An 11,013-nucleotide genomic window follows, 5' to 3' on the forward strand; every position below is an offset into this window, starting at 1 on the left:
AAATGAGCAGAGGTGGAGGGAGAGAAGAGGCTGGCAGCGCACTGATTTGCATTTCCATTCTAATGTTACACTGGAAGAAAATCCCAGCTTCTGTGAAGCTGTGAAGACTGAGACTGCAGTCCCTCCTGGGGGGATTTGGCTGCTCCCGAGCAGCGTTACTGTAGGAGATGTATTTTAGAATATATCACGCCACAGCAGGTGTGTGCAATTAGAGGAGAGCTCTGAAATAGCAGGCGGCTGTCAATTTTTTAGCAAGTGGTGTTGCCCATTTTTGCTTCGTCCAACTGTGTAGTTATTCTAAGATGCATCTTCTTTACAGAACCGTTTTCCAGGGATCTGTTATTTTCACCCTTCTGTAGCGTTTTGCAACTAGACAAAGGAGCAGGAGGCTATTCTAATGGCCGTAATGAGTAAACTTTGTTTCACTGAGGATAGTTAATGAGCCCTAACAAATAACCAAGTTTCAGGAACTCTTCCTCTTGAAAGCAGAGCGCAGATTTCCTCCTAGCTGGAAATTAACCACTTTACAATGATTACTACCTTGGCAAAGTATTACTATTCTTATCAATCATTTGCCACAAGCACATCATGCCTCAGAGCGTTCCTGTATGGTAAACTTGCATTTCATTCTCATTTTCTTGAAAGGAAAACTGATTCGTAGCGAGTTTCATAGTTTGACCAAACCACGCAGTCATGATGTGCATGATACAGTGCTAAGTTATGCCCACGGTTGTTTACTTGGAGTCCTGTCGCAATCAGATTCCACTGTGCTCATTGAAATCAGTGTTTAAAAAGTACCCCCTGATAAAACCTGACACGTTGAGTGTTGTATTGTTTCTTGGACTACCTGGATGTCTTCTCCCTGTACAAATGGCTGGAGCTGTTTGTGGTGTAAATCAGAGATATCATAAAGTGCCTACACAGAAGAAATGCAAATGGAATCTGGATGCCCCTAAGGTAGATATGCTTTTCTGAGGTAGTAGAGACCAGAGAATAGACTTGTATTGCCTCTGGTTTCTTTGCTTCTGTTCTGAATGCCTTTTGCTCAGTGAGGGGAGTGAGCTGGAAGGGCTCCCAGCAGCTGTGGGCAGCCATAGGTTGCAGCTGTGTCGGGAGCTGGGCAGTGCAGCTGGCTGCTGCAGGAGGGTGACACATCCGGGCTGGCATCAGTGTCCATAACCAACCACGAGCAGCTAATGCCCAGCGTGGTGTCTCCCTGCCCCAGTCCTGTGGGGCACAGAGAGCATCTGTGTGAGGTAGAAGTGGTTGAATCGTACTTGTGAGTGTTTTACTATATGACTTCCCCCAGCAAAAAGTGTTCCTATGGCTGGGTTTCTGGGTTTCAAATTGATTACAAAGTGCTGCTTTACACTCTGGCCTACGACTACCTAAATCTCAGGTGCTGTAATGTCAGGTGCTTTGCAGTGTGAGTAGTACCCGTGCAGAATCACAGGCCTCTTTACACTGCCACCAAAAGAGCCTTCACCTTTCTCAGTTGCAGCGCTAATGGTGCTAACTCTGTCCTGCAGCAATCAGTGACCACAGTGACTATAATAAACTAGTCAGTCTGGGCACATAGGCTGTATAGAAGTCAGAAAGAGTGGAAATGTATTTATAAATTGTTTAAGTATGGAAAGAATGTTTCCACTCCTCATTTCGGTGATCCTTTGGGGTGGAATTGACAAAGAATAAACTCCTAAATGCCACCAGACCAAGCACCATTCATAGTACAGTGTGTGGGTCGGCGTGTCTCATCTCTTTCCCTGCATTGCTTTCGCACCATCAGTTTATTTTCCTTGTTTTAGTGATACTGTGTGTGTTGATACACATCATTTCTTTGTTTGTGTGGGCTGTGAGACGCAGCCCTGGGAGCTGGAGCTGTGGCATTTAGCATCGCGAGGACATTTTCAGAAATCCTCTGCATTTCAGAAACAGCCTATCCGATGGTTGGTTGTTCTGTGTGCCCTTTGCTGGGAACCACGTTATTCTCCCTCTTTTTTTTTGTTGTTTTCTCCTTTCAAATTACAGGATTGGGCATTTGGTCCCCGTGAGGTAGTGGTAGAGGCAGGCTGAATGCTGGGTGGCATGCTGGTTGTGTAACTGTTCATCCCCTGTCCTAGCGTGAAAGATACACTCTTTGCCTTCTGTTTTTCTTTTGTTCAAACTTTGTCGTCCTAAACTGTATGGCCTACAGCCATCTGCTGCATTTGGTCGTTGGTGGGATCATGCAGACTCAATTATGCACCTCTCTGGAATGACAGCGGGCCAGTTTTCTTGTCAGCTGTAGGTGTTCTTTTCCATGAAAGATAAAGACTTAGCTAAGGAGGAACCTCCAGAAGCAGGCTCGGTGAGCTGTTTCAGCCTCACAAGATGAACTCTCAGTGCCTTAGTCATAGAGCTGCCCCAGATGTGGTCAGAGCTCTGCTCAGCTGCTGTGTCCTGAGGCGTGGTGCTTTGTGACTGTGGCACATGTGCTTCCCTATGGCAGCATTGAAATGTTTGGCACTTTTAATCATTACCATCTCCTTTGCTTTTCGTGCATATGAATTAAACCAAACGGGGTTGGGATGATATGACCCGATAATGCAAGTGAGGCCTCATCTGGAATACTGTGTCCAGTTCTGGGCTCCCCAGTACAAAAAAGACAGGGATCTCTTGGAAAGAGTCCAGCGGAGGGCCACAAAGATGGTGAAGGGCCTGGACCATCTCCCCTATGAGGAGAGACTTAGGGAACTGGGTCTGTTTAGCCTTGAGAAAAGAAGGCTGAGAGGGGACTTGATCCAGGTTTATAAATACCTGAGGTGTGGGAGCCATAGTGGCGAGGCTGGTCTCTTTTCAGTAGTGTGTGGGGACAGGACTAGGGGCAATGGGCTGAAACTCCAGCATAGGAAGTTCCGCACGAATGTGCGCAAGAACTTCTTTACGGTGAGGGTGACGGAGCACTGGAACAGGCTGCCCAGGGAGGTGGTGGAGTCTCCTTCTCTGGAGATATTCAAGACCCGCCTGGACGCCTCCCTGTGCGACGTGGTGTAGGGAGCCTGCTTTGGCAGGGGGGTTGGACTCGATGATCTCTAGAGGTCCCTTCCAACCCCTATAATTCTGTGATTCTGTGATTCTGTGATTCTTACTACTTTGCCTTCACTGTCAAGTTTCAGTGTTCAGTCATCCAGACTAGCCATTTGAATACCTTTAGGTTGCCCATAGTACCCTAGTCTCTTCTCTTTTAGTATGTACTCTTTCTTATTTGAGGATGAGGAGCAGATCAAGTGGTGGGGAGCTACAGAAGAGGACATAACGCTCATCTCGGGGAGCTGTGCTATTTACATTCACGACGTTTCTGGCCCCACCAGCTGTTCCGCGTAGCGTTATTTTCAGAAGGGCAATAATCCGCGGGAGGTCAATAGGGTGGAACTGTGCAAATACAGTGGGTGAAGGAGATCAAAACGCTTGGAAGTCCTCAGGCCTTGCCATGACGGGGAGTCAGGATCCCTGATGATTATGGCTTATGGACTGGGAGGATTCAACGAGAGCTCTGAACGTGCTGCTTGCATGGCTAGAAGGGCTGTCTAGCTGGGTGTTTGCTAACTGTTTTCAAGAGTCATCTGTGTTTACACTGCTGGCAGGAACACCTGTTATTTTTTGAACAATAATATATATATGTGTGTGTGTGTGTGTATTGCTGCATTTCTGCATTTATTTTTAGCCCTTTCTAAAAAACCCCGACAGGTTTGAAAGATGTTGTGGATTCTAAGTGGTGCCTGGCGGCATTGCTTGCATTGACGGTTGTCAGAATTTTCCATGATAAATCTCTGCTTTGAAAGGCTTATAACTCATCCTTCTATTCTTGGTCCTGCAGCAATCATATCCTGGGAAAAATAATCCTTTTTTTAAACTGTGTTTTTCCCACAGGTTGGTGAAAATCATTCTTGTTAGCTTAAAACGGACCTTTGTCACTTGCTTTTTCAGTGTCTAATTGCAAACGTATGGTAGGTCTCTTAGATACATTTCCTAGGGTCAAATGGAAAAACTATTTTGCGTATCAGACTGGCGCTTGGTGTAAATTCAGTAGTAATCCAGCAGCAGTTAGTTCCCCATTCCAGCTCTAATGGTTCACATGTCCATAGTGTCTTCCACCCATGCAGTGCAAAGCAGCTCACAGTTGTTAATCTGTACCATTCCCCAGTGCAGACCTATAGCCATAATTATGACTTCTAGTGCACACATAGGAAATTCCGTGTTGCGAGGCATCTGGTGATACAGCGAATGCATGGCAGAACAGAGAATGGTGCACAAGAACCTGAGTCATGCAATGGTGCTGGAGGGAATTAACTGCATTTCTTGTAAGAGTTTTCATGGTTTTTCTAAGCTGTTGAAGTGTTTGCTGCAAGTTGTGCAGTTGCATCCAGGTGGTTGGCTGATAATTCAAAACGGGAAGGTAATGAACATAAAGCGGTGCTGATACACTAGGAGAACTGGGGAGGGAGCACTGGGATCTAGAGCTGAGTAGAAGTTGGTGCCGTTTCACGTGGAGTGCTCAGTAGGCCACTACAAAATTGATCATTTCACAGATGGGAGTAATGCTTATTCCCTGACTCACCAGGAAGGCACTGAGGTAGCAAAGAACATAGAAGGGTTTGCATATCATATTGTAAGGGTTGGAAGGGACCCCCGGAGATCATGGAGTCCAACCCCCCTGCCAAAGCAGGCTCCCTACACCACGTGGCACAGGTAGGTGTCCAGGCGGGTCTTGAATATCTCCAGAGAAGGAGACTCCACCACCTCCCTGGGCAGCCTGTTCCAGTGCTCCGTCACCCTCACTGTAAAGGAGTTCTTGCGCACATTTGTGTGGAACTTCCTATGCTCCAGTTTCTGTCCATTTCCCCTTATCCCGCCTCCACACACTGCTGAAAAGTCTGGCCTCGCCACTTAGCCCCCCACACCTCAGGTATTTATGAACCTGGATCAGGTCCCCTCTTAGTCTTCTTTTCTCAAGGCTAACCAGACCCAGTTCCCTTAGCCTTTCTTCACAGGGGAGATGCTCCAGGCCCTTCACCATCTTTGTGGCCCTCCGCTGGACTCTTTCCAAGAGATCCCTGACTTTTTTGTACTGGGGAGCCCAGAACTGGACATAGTACTCCAGTACTTAACAGGGCAGAGTAGAGGGGGAGGATCACCTCCCTTGGCCTGCTGGCCTCACTCTTTTTAATGCACCCCAGAATGCCATTGGCCTTTTTGGCCCTGAGGGCACACTGCTGGCTCATGACCAACCTGTTGTCCACCAGGACACCCAGGTCCCTCTCAGCAGAGCTCCTCTCCAGCAGGTCTTCCCTCAGCCTGTACTGGTGCATGCAATTATTCCTCCCTAGGTGCAAGACTCTACACTTCCTTTTGTTAAACCTCATCCAGTTTCTTACTGCCCAGCTCTCCAGCCTCTCCAGACCTATCTAGGTCTCGCTGAATGGCAGCACAGCCTTCAGGTGTGTCAGCCAATCCTCCCAACTTTGTATCACCAGTGAACTTGCGGCAGGTTGCCACTATCCCCTCATCAAAGTCACTGATGCAGATATTGAACAAGACTGGACCCAGCACTAACCCCTGGGGAACACTGCGAGTTACAGGTCTCCAACCGGACTCTGCACCGCCAATGACAACCCTCTGCACTCTGCCAATATATGTAAGAGCTCATCTGTTTTTCCACCTATATTAGTAGCTATTTGAATTAAGGATATGATCTTTCTCCAAGACTTGCCTTACATTCCTGGTCCATCATGGCTACAAAAACACTGCTGTTACAAAATGGAAATAGTCTCGCGTTGCTTTTGTGCATGGTGCCGTATCTGTGTTTTACTGCAGCTCCAGACTTCTTCCAACGGATTTTGCTTTGGATATAATTTTATTTGTTATGTTTCCCATGTCCATTTCTTGCCTGTCTCAGGACATTTGATTCCTATAATGTCTTGGCAATTTTTCAGATGGATTTCAGGTGGAGAAAGGCTCGTGGACTTTCCCACTGTCACACACAGAGGCTTCCTGCAGAAGGGACCTGTAGGTGCTCTCTGAAGTTTTAGATGGGTATTGGAGCCTCTCCTCTGGGCTCAGCGTTATCTTTGGTTGCCATTCTGGTGCCATGTGGCTGTCAGCTGTACCAGTCACTGCTTCATGGGTATTTGCTCCGCTACCAGTTCTCACGTCTCAGTTAGGAGTCATTTAATGCGAGTGGCTGAGATTCCCCTAGAAGAAGAATTTAAAGTATCCCAGACAATGGTATGGCTAACAGCGGCTTTGTCGTAAGACTGCTTTTTAGGATTTATTTTAAGGATTGTTGACAGGCACGAGTTTTTCTAGGGCTTTGGTATCCGTGGTTTTGGCCGTGCAATTGGGTCAGAGGCAAAACCATCTCGGCGCTGGAGTTTAATGTCTTTTTCTGTGTAAGACGGCAGGATAAATGTGAAAAGAAGCTTACAACTTCACATCGTCGGTGATAATGAGATGATAAGAAAGGGGTCTTGCCGTGTTTCTCAAGAATCATTTGGCAAATCTGAAGAGAGATTGCCGCTAAGGCTCGACTGCAAGTTGATAGAGTCAACAAATGAGTCAGGGAAGGAAATGTGGCAGGTCTCCCTTAGTAAAAGACTTTATTACACGATCTCTTACTCTCAATTACCCTAATTTGAAGTAGGGAGCTAATGAATATTGCTAAATGGATTGAAACAAACAGCAGCGCTGTGGACAGAAAATAATCATTATGAACTGCGGTGCATCGACTGCGGCAAATTTTTCACAGATGTGTAGATTTTAATGCTGGGGTGACTACCCTGACTCCTGCTTAGTGAAAGGGAGAAGACCATAACCAGCAATTTCTGGTGGGATCAGTAGCTTCTATCAGTACCGGTGCACACCTTTTAAATCACACTGTGGTAGTTAGAAATGATCCCATCCCCAGGCTGTTCTTTCCAGTTGTTAATTACACTCACTGTTCTGATAGGCCTGCCTGCACGGCAGAGGTACTGGGAGGTATCACAGACTCAGAGAGTACCCAGAGCTTAAAGACACCAGCAAGGGTCAGCAAGCCCAACTCCTTGTTCCACACATGTCCAAACACTTCCTGATCTCCAGCACTTGGGGCAGTGCCCACAGCCCTGGGCAGCCGTTCCATGCCCTCTGCCCTTTGGTGCGGCACCTGTCCCTGACCCCCAGCTGCCCCCTGCCCTGACAGCTCCATGCCGTTCCCTCGGGCCCTGTTGCTGTCACACAGAGCAGAGCTCAGCGCTGCCCTCCGCTCCCTGTGAGGAGCTGCAGCTGCTATCAGGCCTCCCCTCAGTTCCTCTGCTCTTTGCTGAACCAACCAGGGGACCTCAGCAGCTGCTCATACACCTGGCCCTGCAGACCCTGCCCCATCTTTGTAGCCTTCCTTTGGATGTTAATGCCTTCTTACACTGTAGCACCCAAACCCACACCCAGTGCAGGAGGTGAGGCTGCACAATGCAGAGCAGAGCAGCACAACCCCTCCTCCCCCCACAGTGGCTGAAGCTCCCCAGGGTACAGTTGGCCCTTTGGGCTGCCAGGGCACGCTGCTGGTTATGCAAATACGTGGTGCTGCTTGCTCAGAAATACACACAGGGGCAGTGGCAGTCCTCATTTGACTTGTGGGGAGGAGTGCTTTGGAAAGCTGTAGACTTTCTACACACTGTGGTGAGCAGCTTGTTCTTGTTCCAGGTATGCCCAGGGAAAGGAAAAAGGTTGTAGAGTGTGTGTGCTTTTGAGGTCTGTATCACACTGCCAGGTGACTCCCTGTGCTAGGAACCTGCGATGTGCTTGTTTGGTCAGAGAGAGCAGAGAAATATGGAAAGGAACACAAAGTTGTATCCTAACAAAATAAAAGACTACAGAGGGGGAAAAAATAATCCAATGTCTTGTTTCAGAGGGGGAAAAAAAGAAACAGAAAACAAAGGATGAGAAAAGAGTTCTAGTGATCTGTAAGGGGTAAATGTGTTGGGAAAAAAAAGCCCAGTTTTCAGTAGATATCAGTTACAAACCACACGTGCCTTGGGTTGTTATTTCATATTATGCAGAGAAAGTGATGGTAATTTCTGCTCTACATGCACACCTAATGCCTTCTTGGATGCTGGATGAAGTGGAAGAAAAGTCAGGTGGAAACCGAGCATTATTTAGTGATGGCTGAGTTTGAATTGTTGCTTCCAAGACTTTTTGCTTGTAGCCCGGCGCTGATCAAACCAGTTCTGTTAAGAGCCCTTTTCAACCTCAGACTTGGTTCCCAGGCTGAACAGCTGGCATGACATTTACTTCAAAACACACCCAAACAAATAGCAATTTTCTGACCCCAAGCTTGGCTCTCCTTGCTAATCTGATTCCTTTTAAGGGTAGGAGCTGGTGGGTAATGTAAGTTTTTGTGAAAGCCTGTGTGTAGCTGAGTATGAGAGTGTCGGGTTTTACTGGGGGCGGTTGGGGGGGAGGGGGGAGGCTGTTAAAAATGGCATGTCCTAGCAGCCCATATCCAGTTTCTGGAAAAATTGCTAGATGTGACTTTTGCTCTCTTAATATTGTATAGCTGACCATTGCTGACATGCCTTTTTAAGGTTAGGCTCATGTCCAACATGAACAAGAAAATTTAACTCTCTCATGGGTCTTTCCCAGTTCATTTCAATGTCTGGCATGGCCATATCTGCCTTACCCTTGCATCTAAATTAATCTTACAGTGAAGAGGAGCTACTGCGTGTGAACAGTGAGTCACAGAACTCCACTTGAGTAATCCCAGAGTGCTTTCCCACTGTGGTCCAGCCCTGCCCGATGGTGATGTCCTCATAAAATCCAGCAGTGGTCTACAGAGAACTCATTGAAGAGCATGTCGGGTACCAAGAAACACGTAAAAGGAGGGGGACAACACAGGCACCGATACTAGGGATGTCACCTAGTATGTCAGCTTGTCATCCAAGTCCACTGCTGCCCTTAGCCTTCTCCTGCAGATGTCATAGTAGGGCCATGGCCTCGTGGGAGCTCATCACATGCAAGCTGAGCAGAGGTTGAGGCTGGAGCAGTATGGAAATGGGAAAAAGGAAAGGATTTCCTAATCCACTAGTAAATCATAGCTACCTTGAGGAAGGAACACAATTTAATGTAGCCATCTTACAGGCCTCAGTCCAGAAATCAGTTGACAGGAATAAGTAAATATTGCAGTTTTTCAGAGCTTTGCTTCCCAGCTTGCTCTGGGGGAATACTTTTTGCTGAGAAACACAACATGATTGATTACTTTTATTCATCCAGAGCCTTTGCGTGAATAGGTAGGCTACAAAGCCCTGCGTTAGCATGGCAAATTGTGTTAGAGGTTGGGGAGCAGGGTTTATGCCTGAGTGGCTGTGCTTTTGCAACACTTCTGCTATGTAGCATGCTTGGGAAGTGTAAGGGCTTGCAGGGACGTTTTGAAGCCTTGTGTGCAGGAGCATAAAATAGTGAAAAGTGCTTGCCTTAAGCAGCTGATGGAAAATTAAACACTTCCCACGGAGAGTTTGCGAGCTGCAAAGAAAGTGAGGTAATCTGCACCCCTTATCCACACACCTCCTTTTGTAGATGCCGGGGATTCCCAGCAGCATCTCAGGTAGTGCCTAGGGCTGTGTGAAAGGCGGCTAAATGTGTAACCACTATTTCTACCTGCAGAATACTAGTGGATCGCAGTTCTCTCAGATGTTGGCCTCTGACACATCTATTCCATTACTGTCCTTAAAACATGTTCTGGTGTGAGTTTATGGCATGTACAGTGAAGGTGTATTGTCACGTTTGTGGTTGGCAGGATCGGTTACACAATATTGTTTGTGCTTCTTCATGGCTCAGGGGATACACAGCTGTCTCTGGGGTGAATATTTGTACATATGGATTTAAAACAAAGGTTTCCATGAGTGTCATTCACTTTCTGAGAGCTCTATTACCCGTCAAACTCAATTGCTGAAACATCTGTGGGAAGCCGGTGATGGTATGTGAATGTGGTCTCAAAAAATTCATTTTAAAAATTGTAAAACAATGCTCACTGGAGGAAAAATGAAGCATTTCTGAATTACTTGACTAGAGTGGGTGTTATGAGCTCATTTGATCCTCTTTCTGTCATCACATTTTCACGACAGTGTTTTATATGTGTATGTATGTGGTATTACCATCCCTGTGATCCCCAGAAAGAGTTTTAATCATCTAGACCATAAAAGCAACAAACTCTTGGGGCAAAAGCAAAGCTATTCATTTTTACTTTGAAGTCACATTTTTTTTTCCTCCAGAGGGCGATGAGGCCATGGAACAGGCTTCCCAGGGCAGTGGTCATGGCCCCAAGCTGCCAGAGATCAAGGAGCGTTTGGACAATGCTCTCAGTCATAGGGTTTGAAATTTGAGTACTCTTGTATGGAGCCAGGAGTCGGATTCAGTGATGCAGGTTGGACAGAGCTCTGGGCAGCCTCATCTAGTAGATGGCAACCATTCCCACTGTAGGGTGTTTGAACTAGATGGTCTTTAAGGTCCCTTCCAACTCAAGACATTCTATGATTCCATTCTGTGGTTCTGTGATTCTATCCTTGTGAGTCCCTTCTGATGTGGGATATTCAACAACTCTATGAAGAATATTCAAGGGGAGATTGTGCAATTTGGCATCAGTTGCATTTTAGCAATCTTAAAGATCAGCTTTGAGTTTCCATGCCTCGTTCACATATTCTGAAAGAGGAAACGACTTGCTTACCCTTCACGCTCCAGATCAGCCATTAATTTTCGGTATTGCTTTCACCATTTCCCACATCTGTCTCTTACCCCACTCATCTGTCCCACTGTGCTTTTTGGAGAGAGGAGAGAGACTACAGGCACGACCTTGCCTTGATTCGTTACTTTGTTAGTCTTGGCATTCTCTGTATTTTTAAATATAACTTTTCCTTTTATAGGATTAAGTACCTCTCCTTTAAAAGCTCGGTGAAACACACATTTTCTGCAGCTGATTAGCAAACAACCACAATACAGAATTGACTT

This window comes from Excalfactoria chinensis, chromosome 1 (genome assembly GCF_039878825.1).
Source record: "Excalfactoria chinensis isolate bCotChi1 chromosome 1, bCotChi1.hap2, whole genome shotgun sequence".
In the NCBI taxonomy this organism is placed as follows: Eukaryota; Metazoa; Chordata; class Aves; order Galliformes; family Phasianidae; genus Excalfactoria; species Excalfactoria chinensis.